This window comes from Vanacampus margaritifer, chromosome 1 (genome assembly GCF_051991255.1).
Source record: "Vanacampus margaritifer isolate UIUO_Vmar chromosome 1, RoL_Vmar_1.0, whole genome shotgun sequence".
NCBI classification, from domain to species: domain Eukaryota; kingdom Metazoa; phylum Chordata; class Actinopteri; order Syngnathiformes; family Syngnathidae; genus Vanacampus; species Vanacampus margaritifer.
This window is the reverse complement of record NC_135432.1, coordinates 37,841,462-37,856,070: the sequence shown is the minus strand read 5'-3', so window position 1 is coordinate 37,856,070 and position 14,609 is coordinate 37,841,462. Positions and strand designations below refer to the sequence as shown.

General features: G+C 40.0%; 1 long non-coding RNA gene across 1 annotated transcript in view; it reads right to left on the bottom strand.

The window, feature by feature from the left end:
- Positions 1-14,609, bottom strand: part of LOC144039860 (uncharacterized) — a 44,508-nt gene that overhangs the window by 8,110 nt on the left and 21,789 nt on the right. The window lies entirely within an intron of this gene.

Sequence of the window (14,609 nt, the reverse complement as noted above, 5' to 3'; positions counted from 1 at the left end):
CAGGGACGAAGAGTCTTATCTTTTCTTATCTACAAAAAAGAAAGCCGCACCTATGGGGGAAGAAGAAGGTCGAATTTGCCCTGAGTAGCAGGATGCGGGAGGAGGCCCCCCTCAGCAGAGCGTAAGAATTGCCCGTGACAGAAAACACTTCAATTCTCTAAAATTGGCACCGTCCAATTAATGCCTGGGTTGTGGATTTTAAACCAGGGCAACCACAAAACAAGCGGTGCCGAACTCGATGGCATAACCAAAAGACTCAATGACTCTACTTGATTACCCAAAAGGCGAAGAGTAAGCGGAACAGTGGAATGAGTAACAAGCCCCAGAAGGCGTCCACCCAAACTATACACACTTCGTTCCTTGGGTAACGGAATAGGCTCATAGCCTAAAGCTTTGAGCACACCGGGGTCGACAAAAATTGTCGTCAGCCCCCGAGTCAACCAAAGCCACCACCCTGTTCCGTGCAGTTTCCCAAGAAACCTCCCCAGCCAAAACTCAAGCCTTCTAATGCTGGAATCATCATCCGAGACTTCAGGTAAAACTGTATCACAGTACTCAAGCGTTTCATTAGGGCTGGAGGCAGGAGTGGGCAGAGTCTCTTGGACTAGGCGATGACCCATTCTGGTCCTACGGTTGACGCGTTGGTTGACGCGTTGGGGTGTCAGCGGTGTCAGAGGTGGTTAGGCTGCCCACAGTAGAGACACGCGCCGGTCCTGAGGCGGCGTGCACGTTCCTACGGTGTCAGGCGACCCCCGCCAATCTGCATAGGCTCGTCCCATTGGTTCCCAGAAGCTGGACAGAGAGATCCAGGCGGAATGAATGCGGCAGGTCGCGCAACGAGTTCTGCTGTTCTTGTCATCGTGAAGAGAAAGTTCATCCTTAACTTTAGAACTGAGTCCTTGGCGAAAAAGGCAACAGAGAGATGGCTCATTAAAGCCACTTTCCGCCACCAGCGTACGGAAAGAAATAGTATAATCGGCCACGGTGCCGTTCCCTTACGCACAGTCCACCGGCCGACTCCCGTCCCCTAACAGGGTGGTCGAAAACAAAACCCTGACAGGACGAACGTAGATCCGGCCGGGCCTTGCTCATCACCATCGCCCAAGTAGCTGCCCGGCCAGTCAGGAGATTCATAATAAAAGCAACCTTTGCATTATCGCTAGAGTATGTCTGAGGTTGTTGGTAAAAAATAATAGAGCAGCGGTGTAAAAAGGGGCCACAATCACCGGGCTCACCATCGTAGCGTGCAGGGAGTGAGAGGATCGGTTCCCTGAATGGAACGGACGGGACCGGAGGTACGTGCGCCGCGGACACAACCAGCTCGGAACCGCTCCCTACCGGCATTCGCTCCATCTGAGGAACCAACTCCTCCAGCAGACGACCCAACATGGTGACAACCCCCTGAAGTTCGGTGATGGTTGTCTCCTGTTGGCTCACCCGGCGCACCTGACTAGCCAGGGCGTGTTGGACCTCTTTGTGTTCTGCGGGATCCATGGTCGGAGTATCCTGTAGTGATTTCCGGAATAACCAGATAGTGGATCCCACAAATGCAGAGACACAAAGGGTGTGGATTAACAAATTTAATAGTACACAACGGAATTCTACAACACAGCACTGGACGAAGCCAGGAGAAAAACAGTTAACAAAAGTCGCTTGCAAAGTATGCAAGGAAAATAAAGTAGCAAAAATACACCCGAGGGCTGTATAATCGCACAACGTGAATAAGAAAAACCAAAACACAAAACGAGCTATACAAAGCGGATAAACTAAAAGCGACGTGGGAAAAACAACACGTGGATACCAATCACTCAAGCGTGAAGCTGAGGAAACACAAAACTACTGAGCAAAAAAAGGCTCAATGCGTGGTTAACAATCACTCAGGCAATAAGCCGAGGAAACAACAACATAAAACTACGTGTCAAAAGACTCACGTAAGAAACAAGAAACGACGCTAGAGATAGGAATTTGGAACACAAAGTCAGAATAAAGCCCTTGGGCGAGGACGTAGCAAGGTCAATACTCTGACGAGGAGTGTCGGCAGTTCCAGTCCTTATAAAGCGTTGATTTGTGAATGAGAAACAGGTGCGGCACACCAATAGCATCAATATAGACACATAGCTCAAAAGGAGTGTGTCGTAGCTACCTATTCATATTCATGACTGTTGTTTATTCAAGTAATGTAGTACTGTGCTTGTCTCTTGAAGATTTACAATCTTGCAAACTTTTCAATTTCAAGCTTTTTTATTTTATTTAATATTATGGGATGGGATAGAGGCAACTCCCAGCCAATCGTAGTGTCATCCCACATTTGCATTAAAATCAAGGTGATCTTGACCGTGCTTGACACTGTGGAAGCACAGCGCTGTGCTCCAAGAGATGGGATTGGTGCACAAATTGCGTTTGTACAGACTAACTGCAACATCCCCCCTTGCAGATGATTGTCTGCGTGCACGTCCTGATTGTGCTGTTGTGACGTGCGGTCAGGGGTGAGCTATTAAAATATTTTCAAGATGGTAAAAATAATTTGAGCAATTGATTGTTTTCTACAATGATTCAGAGGGATTGTCACACTCTGTTGTCATTTTTAGGAATAAAATCCGATGGCATCTGAAAGGGGCTAATTATTTGTCCTCTTTTGCGTGTTCCAAAATTTGAAGATAGACTTCTTGTAAGAAAAACTCCTTGCAAAGATGATTTATTACAGAGAATTCTCTGGTCACACAACAATGAACATCACGTAAAAGGTGGAATTCCAGGGTGCGTGTGTGCCCCCTCTTTTGCGGAATACAGCTTTTAAAGAATCCAAATCAGTAAGAGAACACCTATTCTCCTCCCATCATGAATAAGTAAAACAAATTGGTTCTCACACAATATGTTACATAATATTATTTTCGTACACAGTCCGCAGCTGTGTTCATCTTTTTAGACAAAATATACTCTCAGGGTACTTTTCGTACTTCTTCCCAAAACAATATCTCACAAACAAATTGAACTGGATTTAGAGTGGCCATGAGTGATGGTGCTCTCAGGGTATGTGTGGCAAAATCTGTTCTCACGAAGAGAATGTGTGTGCGCAAACCACTGAGGAGGAATTTTTAGACAAAAACAAGGTTAAGGTCAAATTATACTGAGTTCAACACTATTTCACCTACTCTACACATCTATAAAACATTTCAACATGGTTAATATATGAAATAAAGAATTAAAAATGTTAATTATGTCTAACGTTCTCCCTTTGGGCTATTAAAAAAAGCCCAATAACTAAACATTTAAACATTTTTACCAAAGGATTCCAGCGGGATCTTCATCGTCGCAATGGCAGGTGCAACAGTAGAATAAGAGAAAATGAAAACATTCTTTTTAGCAGGAGAGGAGGTCATATGTGTTAGACATTATTAACATTTTAATTCTTTATTTCATATATTAACCATGTTGATTAAATGTCTTATAGCTGTGTAAAGTAGGTGAAATAGTGTTGAACTCAGTATAATTTGACCTTAGCCTAAGCTGGTAAATTGTTTGGTCTAAAATTCCTTCTCAGTGTTACCCACACACATTTTGTTCTTGAGAACAGAATCTGCTTTGAGAGAGCACAGACACACACTGACTCTGCTGGCATCATCGCTCACGGCCACTCTAAATCTGATTCAATTTGTTTAGGAGATGTTGTTTTGGGAAAAGTACCCGGGGAATGTATTTTGTGTGGAGATTGGCACAGCTGCAAATCTGTTGTATAACGTGTTTTAAAAGGCGTTTCACTTTCCAAGCTCGATACTATAAGTAGCCCTCTCTCACAAGGGAGGGGGCACCATGGGCACTCTGAAAATTCCACCTCCTACGTGATGTTCAGGGTGTCCCGATGTCCGGAGATCTCTGTTTTAATAAATCATCTTTGCAATGGTGTTTTTTCTTACAAGAAATCTGTCTTCATATTTTTGGAACACGCAAAAGAGGACAAATATTATTAGCCTCTTTCATATGTCAAAAACAATGTGATTCATTAAAATAATTTTCCAGTAAAACAAGCATATCATATATGAAGACGATGTGTTGTGATTATGTTTAAAAATTGTGGTGGGGGAATCCCAGAAATAGAAGATTGGCATGACAGTCAGTATGAGAAAGAGTGTCATTATGTACGCAATTAAAGACGCATTTGAAGACGCGATTGAAGACTTGTTGTCGTTTTGAGCGATGGAAGTTCTTTGTTGAATGAGAAAGACGTTTGTCAGTTCCAATTTTGTTCTTGCATTTGTTTTTGTTTTTTAAAAGGGGGTCCTTCAGCTCTTTTAGAACCCACATCAACTGCCAGAGATGCAGGGATTGATCACCGGGATTTGTTTTCCCAAGGTGTGACTCATTCTTTGTGGTATGCCCGGAAAAGGGACACGTGCCTCCTATCTCCAATGAGGGATGTCCTCAGCTCGTCAGCTGGACACTGGAAGCAGTTGACTGGTTTCTCAGTTGGTTCATCAGGTGGTTCCTGTTGGTGGGGTTGAGTAGAAGGCGGACCCGGCAAGTCTGATAGGCAAGATGTGGAATCAGGTGCCCCCCGTGAACTGGACCATTTTGACCCTTCCATCACCTCATCTGGGTGCAGAACATTTTCATTTAGTCACTAATAAACATACATATTCACATCCCTTCTTTTTTAAAGAGCATCTGGTAGTTTTTATTAGTTTGGAGTTAGTAAATGTTAGTGAAGTTCTGTAGGCCCGTCCTGGGGAAAAAAATCTGTTTGTTGTGACATTCAATTAGAATCCAGCCTTTGGCTGAATTTAATGACCTAAGCCCATTCATTAATGCAACAATGAAAATCTTATAACCAATTCAAATCTGATGAGGCCAATTTTGTTTACAGAATGTAATGATGATTGGAATGTTTTACCATAATATTTACTGTTATAGATATGGCATGAATGTGCTTCCAGCCATAAAATAAATGCAACTTTTGCCAACAAATAAAATCAAAAAATAACATCTGACCCCAGGGCCCCAGGGAGAGATAGAAATAGAATATATTCACCTTATTTTCGCCATCTCTGCCAAAACTTACTCTCCTCCATGGTCAAAAGTCCAATCACCAATTGTCCTCCTGTAAATTTCATTCATTCTCACGGATAATTATCACATTGAGACTAACTTATAATTCTATATTTATTGAATTCAACATGGACTGTTTGTGTCCTTCGCGACGATATACCCAGACCGACCAATAATTCCCCCATCTGAAAAAGATCGACTCAGAGAATTTTTCAGACTGATAATAAAAGAATTGCAGCAGTAAATAAATTTTTGCTTTTAAAGATGTGAATTTTTACATTTTTAACCAGTAAATTCGCCAATGCGTCCCAAGCAATTGTTTAAATTTTACATAAGCTGTTTTCAATTTCCGAAACCACACGAAACTTACCAGTATTATCTTTTGTACTATAAAAATAGAAATATTGTAGCAATTATTATTAATACATAAAGTTGCCCTTAGTTTTAACATGTTATTATTAAGCTTGCTAGTCCCCCTTGTTGATGTTGGACCCACAGCTGACTGTTTTAAAATAGACAGAGATAAACAAATCAGTTCAAATCAAAATAGGCATCAAGAGTATTAGAATATAATAAATCTCTGTGTATAGAGTGTTGCCAATCCGTTCGTTCTATTTACGTAATGTTTTACTGTATATGTTATCACCTTATGTCTGTCAAAAAAATAGAGTGCAGTGTAGACAGTCAGATACCACATCACATGGTCTGAGATCACTAACTCAAGTAAACATTGTTGGTGGGGGCGGAGTCACCAGCGCAGTGGAGCAGTTTTTAAGGGATTCACAGGACAGTTCGGGGCGCAGGAATGCATGCAAGGAAGTCTGTGCGGAGCACTGTGTGTATTGGAGCAGGTTTTTTGCATTTTTAAAACGTTTGCATATCAGGGTATAGTCATTGTGGAAACTGTCCACCAGGTGGCGCCAGGAACCTCTGCTGTTCATCAGGTGGAACTGTTGTTGCCCAGCAGGTGGCGGCAGGTAGTGCTGATCAGGGAAAAAGGGCAGATATTGTTGTGATGATGCCCGCATCACGCCCCCTCTTTTCCAGATGCCACCTGTGTGCTGTCTGCATCGATTTACAGTCATTTGTCCAGTAGGCAGTTGACCTCAGTTGAGACAATGATCTTGATTAATGAAAGGCACCTGACTGAAACATAATAAAATCTGCCCCAACATTATTAGGTGATGACATATCAGTAAAAAGTCGGAAGAACAAAATCCTCCTTTATTTTAATAAAAATAAATAAATAAAAATAATAATATTTTTTTTTAAATTAAAAAATAATAAAAAATTAAAAATTAACTCTTTTACTGCCAAAGACGTTAAATGGCGTTCTGCAAAAACCTACGGAGGAGCGCCAAAGACGTTAAAAGACGTCCTCCCATTTATTTTATTTTTTTTTCTGAAACAGGTGCTGGAAAGGCTTGCGGAGCTGTCCTGAAAGTTTTAAGCAGGTCTCGTGAGCCTAATGACTATTTTTGGCCCCTAGAGGGCAGTGATGACTCTCTTTTGACAAGATAGGGTGGGCGTCAGTAGAGGCGGAGCTAGAGCGTCGAGCAGGAGATCAGAATGGAAAACAAAGGAAAAATGGCGGCCAGTCGCGAGGAGCTCACGCCAGAGCCGTTTTTTTCAAAGATCAAAAGCATCGCTAAAAGAGCACATTGTTGATGACGATGATCATCATCGCTGATGAAGATGATGGTGACTCCGTGGTTGGAAAGCATTGACGCGGCAGTAGAAGACGTTAGATGGAGCTAGATGGAGGAGGGAACGGGCAATGGCGAGCGTTTGCAAGCAGCTCTACACTTACGAGACAAAAGGCATCGACCAACGCTAAAAGAGTACATTGATGACGACGATGGTCATCATCGATGATGATGAAGGTGAATCCGATCTTGACAGCGAAATTGGAACCGCTGACGCGGCGGCTATGACGGTGTCGTAACGCGGAGCGCAACCGAGCACGCACAGGCGGACGTTCGATCGGACGACGGAGAGTGCCCCGAGTCCAATGCATATTCATCGGAGGAAGTGTGTACAGTCTGCTACTTGCTTTTTATTCCCCGGAAAAAAAGGCCGTCAAGAAAGTGTAACGTTTGCACGCAAAACGGACCAATGCGAAAGTGAAAGTAAACTGTGTGCGAGTCCTGGCGTCTCCTTGTACGCAGGAGAGCGTTACAAAAAGAAAAACTGTATTTGAAACATCCACATAATTGTAAGTAGTACCACAGTTGCACACATTTGTAAATAGTTTGCGAAATTGTTTTGTCAAATTGTTACACTGTTGAATGGAAATAAACGCATTTTGCAATCAAAAAACACTTTTTCATTGTTGGTGAAAGCGTTTTACAGAAGTAAAGCACTATTTAGGTGTTTGTGGCATCATTCATGGACAAAAAGAAGTGTACAATTCACTAGAGTGCATGAAATAACATCGTTTCACAAAAAGCTCTTTTTCTCCGTTTTTTGTTTCAAAACAGAGAATTTCGGTGAAAGTAACCATTTTCTATTGTTGATTACTGAAGAACGGAATAAGGTAGAAACAAACTTTTTTTTTCTGATGAAAGATGAGAGTCCAATCTTTCATTTGGTAGGATGTGTGTTTCCATAGTCCAAACACAACATTTTCTGTGGACCTTGAAAGATCACTCAAAATGCTTAAATCGGCTGGCACTGGCGACAACCCGTTTTTGAAAATGTCTGGCAGTCAAAGAGTTAAAAATAAATAAAATAATTAATTAAAAAAAAATATATATATATAATAAAAAATAAAAAGTAATCAAACAATAAAAGTTTACAATTAAATAATTGATAATTATAATTCAGTATCGTTATGTTTTACAATATTTAATTTAATATGTTTTGCATACCTTCATAAATAATACTTAAGATGAGATAGGATAGCTTTGCTCTAACAATTTACAAATATAATACAGAGTCAATTGGCAAGTGTCTAGTTTTCAATTAATATTTCACAAGAGTATCCCTTTGTCAGGTTTTGGTCAAACATCAAGTCAGAGATTATTTTTTAATTACATATCACCTCAAATTATGTCAAAAATGTGATTCTCCCAGATGGCTCCCTCATGGAATGGTCTATCCAGTCTCTGGGACTCACATGCAAAATGGCCGACTCCAAATTCTGAAATGGGACTTCAGGCAGAAATTTACAGGTTAAATATATACAGGAATAATTAAAAAATATTTTTCTACTTACAAGCATGGGAAAGGCCCATTTTAAATTGTAATTAACAAAGGGAGGAAAAGCCTTAAGGCTGCTGGCAATTTAATTTGGAAAAAGGGTGACATCTGGCGGTCAGCTAGAGTCATAACAACTATATTAAGTCTCCTCCACTCTCAAAATATGCACACCTTTTTATTGAAAACTTACTCTGTCCCTCCTAAATACCATTCATATACATCCTATCTTATCTGTTCTCCTCCATTTTCATAAATAATCAGATCTCCTGTTATCTACAAACTTCAACCTTTTTTTCATTAAGACCTACTCTTCCCTTCATTTCAACATTACGCAAACCACCTTTTCACAATATCCTGCACATTAAAATCAAATGTCTCCTCCATTTTATGTGTTGTTATTCGTTCGATTTGTATTAAACGTAATTTAGATATGAAGCATGTGCGCTGTGATGCTAGATAATCAACATTAGTCGTTTGGAGATGTTATTGAGGGCCTTAGAAAATCAGTTACGGCCACAATTCATGTAATGTCGTCTAATTATTTAACGTAGGCACTGACGTTCGCGGTCTGTACAACAGAGTCGCGTTGGAGATTTTTATTAGTAATATTACCGTCCCAATCAATTTATTCCGTTCAGCGTTTACTAAACGGTTTCATTTATTGTATTACGTAATTGTCATTTACAGCTGTTTTTATTTGCAAAGCGAGAAAATAGCAAGCTATTTACTTAAATACATCAAAATCATACGCGCTGTCTTTACGAAACCATCGAAAGTCAACATTTCAGCATTAATCATCATTTAATACACTTTTCTTAAAGTTCCGTCCGGGATTTTCCTCTATATAAAAATACATATATTTATAACACTTTTTAACCAGCGATCGGCGTCTACGCACATACACAGTTAAATGCCGCCTTTAAAACCATCAAACAAATCCCAAATCTTATTGGAGTAAACTAACCTTTTCCACAATAAATTTAAGTCCCGTCGTTCAATATTAAATACATTTTATGTCATTATTTGAACGCCGATTATTTAACCTGGAAGCTTTAGTTACGTCTAGCGGAAGTACTATCAGGTCAAGCCATTCGGTTTCTTCAGATTAAAAGCGCACCCGTAATTTATATTAAACATCAACCTGTCCAGTTATTACTATATTAAAGTTATATAAATAGTTATAACTTCACAAAAATACCTAAAGCTAGCATTCTAGCATTATTCATCATTTCATCCACGAGCTTACGATCATTTCTCGCTTTTCTTCCACTCGAAGAACTTACAGATATATGTCGTATTTTCCGTCCAAAGCCTGACGGTGCAAGTTCAACGTTTTTCATCAATGAAATTAAATTACCGTAGATTATAACGGTGGTAAAAATCTTTTTCACAGCAACTGTACATCCACTCATTTAATTCGTCTTTAATTTCACGTCTTTTTCCGTAGGCATGGCTCCGACAACTACTGCGCATGCGTTCGCAACTTCATGTTTTTTTTTTTCATGAAGTGAAACTGTATTCGGGTCTTATTATATTATAATATAGTCATTATTATATTTAAGTCGTATTAATAGTTATAAATGCAGTGACGTTTCACTTATAATACACTATTATTAGTCGAAAGAATAGCTCTTTGCGCCCCCGTAAAAATAAAAACAATGACGTTCGACTATTCTACCAAAAGATAAAACATACAATTCACACACAACAAATATCATGATCTCCTCTCAAAATAATAAATACTGCTTTAAGTCAATCATGAAGCAGTCTATCGGCTGCTTCCAGCCTGGCTATAGACAATTATTAGATTCAATTGTGTAGCATGGCTCTCGTAATAAAAAAATACTGCTTTAAGTCAATCATGAAGCAGTCTATCGGCTCTGTCGTAGCGTAACTTTATCAAATTCATACGCCTACTTCAGCCTGTCTGTTCACAATTATTTGATTCAATTGTGCAGAAAACTTCTCGTAACGTTACGTACCAATCTCTGGTAATATATCCTCATCTGCGCTGAGAAAAAATCCATTATTCAAGGAACTTATTATGATTTCATAACAGCGGGCGATCTAACCGCTGTGTCAATCCATAATCTTCATCTCTAATTCATCCAAGAATCTATCGACATATATTTTAAGACTGTTTTCATTTCAGCGCAATGCCCAACAACCACAACGTACGTGTACAGTTCAAATACCGTGGTAAAATCCGAAATCTGGGACTTCGCGTCCAACCAAACGACTTCAAAATTTATCACTATTTTTCTTACATAAACTCCATCTCCAATATAATTTTGCAAGACGAATATACCAGCCGAAGCGCTCACAGACAGACAGAATCCCTAAAACGTGGATAAAGTGTCCACTTACCGTAATTAATATGGCCTGGAATTTTATTCGTCCGTGAACGCCCGCTCGCAAAACGTCGTTTTTCAAGCATCGGGGTCACCATTTTGAAAGAGGCCAATTATTTGTCCTCTTTTGCGTGTTCCAAAATTTGAAGATAGACTTCTTGTAAGAAAAACTCTCTTTCTCTTCTCACACAATATGTTACATAATATTATTTTCGTACACAGTCCGCAGCTGTGTTCATCTTTTTAGACAAAATATACTCTCAGGATACTTTTCGTACTTCTTCCCAAAACAATATCTCACAAACAAATTGAACTGGATTTAGAGTGGCCATGAGTGATGGTGCTCTCAGGGTATGTGTGGCAAAATCTGTTCTCACGAAGAGAATGTGTGTGCGCAAACCACTGAGGAGGAATTTTTAGACAAAAACAAGGTTAATTATACTGAGTTCAACACTATTTCACCTACTCTACACATCTATAAAACATTTCAACATGGTTAATATATGAAATAAAGAATTAAAAATGTTAATAATGTCTAACACATCCACCATACACGTTCGCGGCGTGCCGATCTGGCTGCCTGCACTTCCATCAAATGCACCAAAATCATCCTCCTTTGAAGAATTTAGTTAACTTTTCGTGACCTAATTGGTGATGCGCTGATGGACACAGCAGCATCAGTGTGCTGGAACGACTAGAGAAGCGTAGTATTGACTGACGTCATGGGATTGCAAGTCGGCACCTCATGGTGGCTCAACTTTCCAGCGGACTCAGCTGTATTTCTATTGTGTTTGGACCGTTCTTTTGTTATTGATGAACGTCACCCCCGGCTTCCTCTAATGTTATTTGTGTAAGCAAGACGTATGCGGAAGAATTAGCTCAACACTTTGAAGGATGAATATTCTTACCATTTGCGTGTTCATGCCGTTGATTAATAAAACATACAATGAGATCAGTGAATTCAGGCATTTTCTTGTAGATTTATTCACAAATTCGTGGACAGGAGAATATGAGCCTACTCGCTCCATATTGTCTCTCAAACTGTGAAGCCCCCACCCCCGTCTGTGGGTAATATTCCTTTGTCCTACAAAGTTCCTCCCAGAGTCACATGATGTCATACAGTTGGCCAACCATGCCCCTCCTCTCTTCATCCCAAGAATGGAAAAACACAGATACTCAGATAAGAGTTGAGTCGTTTTCAGAGGAGATTTCCTGGCTAGTTGTAAAGCACAAAGGGACTAATTAACACATTCGCCTCCCCCATCCCATCTGTCCTGTAGGAGAATCAACCCCCTGAATTGTCACACAAAACTATACTGAGTAAATCAAAGCAATTTTGTCCAATTCTAAATAGTTATAACTAAATCAAAACAGTTCTAATTAAATTGAAACTGAATATTTCCTTCAACTTCTTGCAGCAGTACACATTAAAACGTTTGATTAGTGGAATTGATTAGTTTACAAACATTTGCCCATGTTACTGCCCGGACTGGACTACATGGCAACGTATGGTCTAAGGTAGGATGGTTCCCAAAACACGGACATTCTTGCGTCTACTGTACTTTCGTCTTTTATTGGTTGCTCTGTGTATTTATCAATTGTGAATTTGAGGTAAAGAATCTCGGGTTATTTTTAAACTAAGTTAGCTAGTTCTCGGACCGCATTAGCTATGAAAGATATTATAACATTTTTAATACCTAATTTCATATATCAACTATTGTTACACATTATGAACATTTTAATTCTTCACATTAACCATTAACCCCTGAGCAGAGCAGATGATGTCGACCTCGTATGGTCTGGCCTTAAGCTGGGTCATATTATTTAGTCTAAAAAAGTTCCTTCTCAGCGCTTTGTGCGAAAACACATTTCGGTCTTGAAAACAAAATTTGCTTTGAAATAACGCACACACACTCTTTACTTTCTTCATCAGTCACGGCCACTGTAAATTTGGTTCAACTTGTTTGTGAGATTTTGCTATGGGAAAATCCTTCAACTATATAACACATTCTGTCTCAAAAACATCCACCTGACCTTGTTTACGCCATCTGCTCACGGAAAAGTACCAGAGAGTATGTTTAGTCTACAAATGAAAAGGAGGAGGTCTTTTTAACTATAAGAAGCTATTGTACACTTAGAAGAGCACATTTGACGCTCTGAATTCCACGTTTTTTCAAGTGATGAAATCGGAAGCTGTTGTATGTCTCAGAGATCTCTGAAAGATTAAAAATCATTTTTGCAAAGGTGTATTTTTCTTGCATCAAACCTAACCTCATTTTTGGAACACGCAAAGAGGACAAAATTCCTTAAATTCCAACAGCTACTAGCGCTAGCATTTTACAACACTTTAACAACAATTTAAACTTTTGGGTTGCTGGGAAAGGAAAATAAGAGACCTTTAGGAGGGTATTTGGAGAGACCACTAGCTCTATTTTTAGCCAGAGCTAGCCACGGCTAACGGCTCACATATCACAATTGGATTATCGTAAAAGCACTTTTACCATCTTACAATGACACTTACCTTAATCAAAATGGTCAGAACACACTTTGGTCGACTTTGTCCTTTCGATTTATCTTTGCAATGTTGAACACCTCTTTGTCTGTTCCCATTCGACAGAGGTGGGCATTGTCATTGACTGGAATTGATGATTGATGGAAGTGCCCACCTTTTGGTGTGTGCTTCAGCACTTTTAGCGAATGCTTGATAATGCGAAGCCTCACAAAAATATACGGATTGGAAAGTACAGTGTGTGAAAAATAATCTTGCTTCACTTGGTGCTCAGTTTGTGCATTTTTTGACGATGCCCACCTCTGCCATTCGACATTCCATGGACCCGTGAACGGCACACAATGTGGGGCACATGACGTCATGTGAATATTATCTATAGCAAATTTGCAAACAAGCTAGAATAAACTTGCTCCGCCTCCAGCATGAAATTTTAGATGTGCCCGTCTTTAGTCCCAGCACAATCTACTTTCTGTTAAAAAATTGCCAGATGCACTGGTGGTGCGGCAGCTGTGTCAGATGTGCCGATTTTTACGTCATGCGCCTGTCTATGGAAATCAGCCTAAAAACTTTTAAAATGACAGTGTAATGATTTTGAGGCGAATTAAAAACAGAGGGCTCAGTGAAGGGTTCCGAATTTCCTCGCTGTCGCAGCATTGGATTTTGGATCGTTGTAACTTGATTTGTGAGAATTATTTTGATTTGAAAATGTGATGAAATGTTGATTGACTACTATAACAATTTGTCAGGTTTGTATGCTAGTCACAGGCAAAAGCAACACAATACATTGTTTGATTCCACCGTGTAAAGGAAGCATTTGCATCGCGTTGCATTGCGGAAATATCAGAAATGCCCGGATCTTCGGAATTTATTGCTCACCTGCGCTGTCTGTAGTTTATTGTAAAGCATCTTTGAGTGTTTATAAAAGAGCTACATACATTCGAGTTGTTCTTCTTTCTTCTTATATTATTATTATTATTATTATTATTATTATTATTATTATTATTATTATTATCCATCCATCCATCCATTTTCTTGGCCGCTTTTCCTCACTAGGGTCGCGGGGGTGCTGGAGCCTATCCCAGCTGGCTTCGGGCAGTAGGCGGGGTACACCCTGAACTGGTTGCCAGCCAATCGCAGGGCACACAGAGACGAACAACCACACTCACATTCACACCTAGGGACAATTTGGAGTGTTCAATTAACCTGCCATGCATGTTTTTGGAATGTGGGAGGAAACCGGAGTACCCGGTGAAAACCCACGCAAGCACGGGGAGAACATGCAAACTCCACCCAGGAAGGCCGAAGCCCGGACTCGATCTCACGTCCTCTGCACTGGGAGGCGGACGTGCTAACCAGTCAGCCACCGTGCTGCCTTTATTATTATTATTATTGTTATTATTGTTATTAGTAGTAGTAGTAGTAGTAGTAGTATCAAATAAACATTGAGTCTTTGGGTGTCCGGCATTGTTGTAGTTGGTTGGGCACAACGTTTACTTAAAACAACA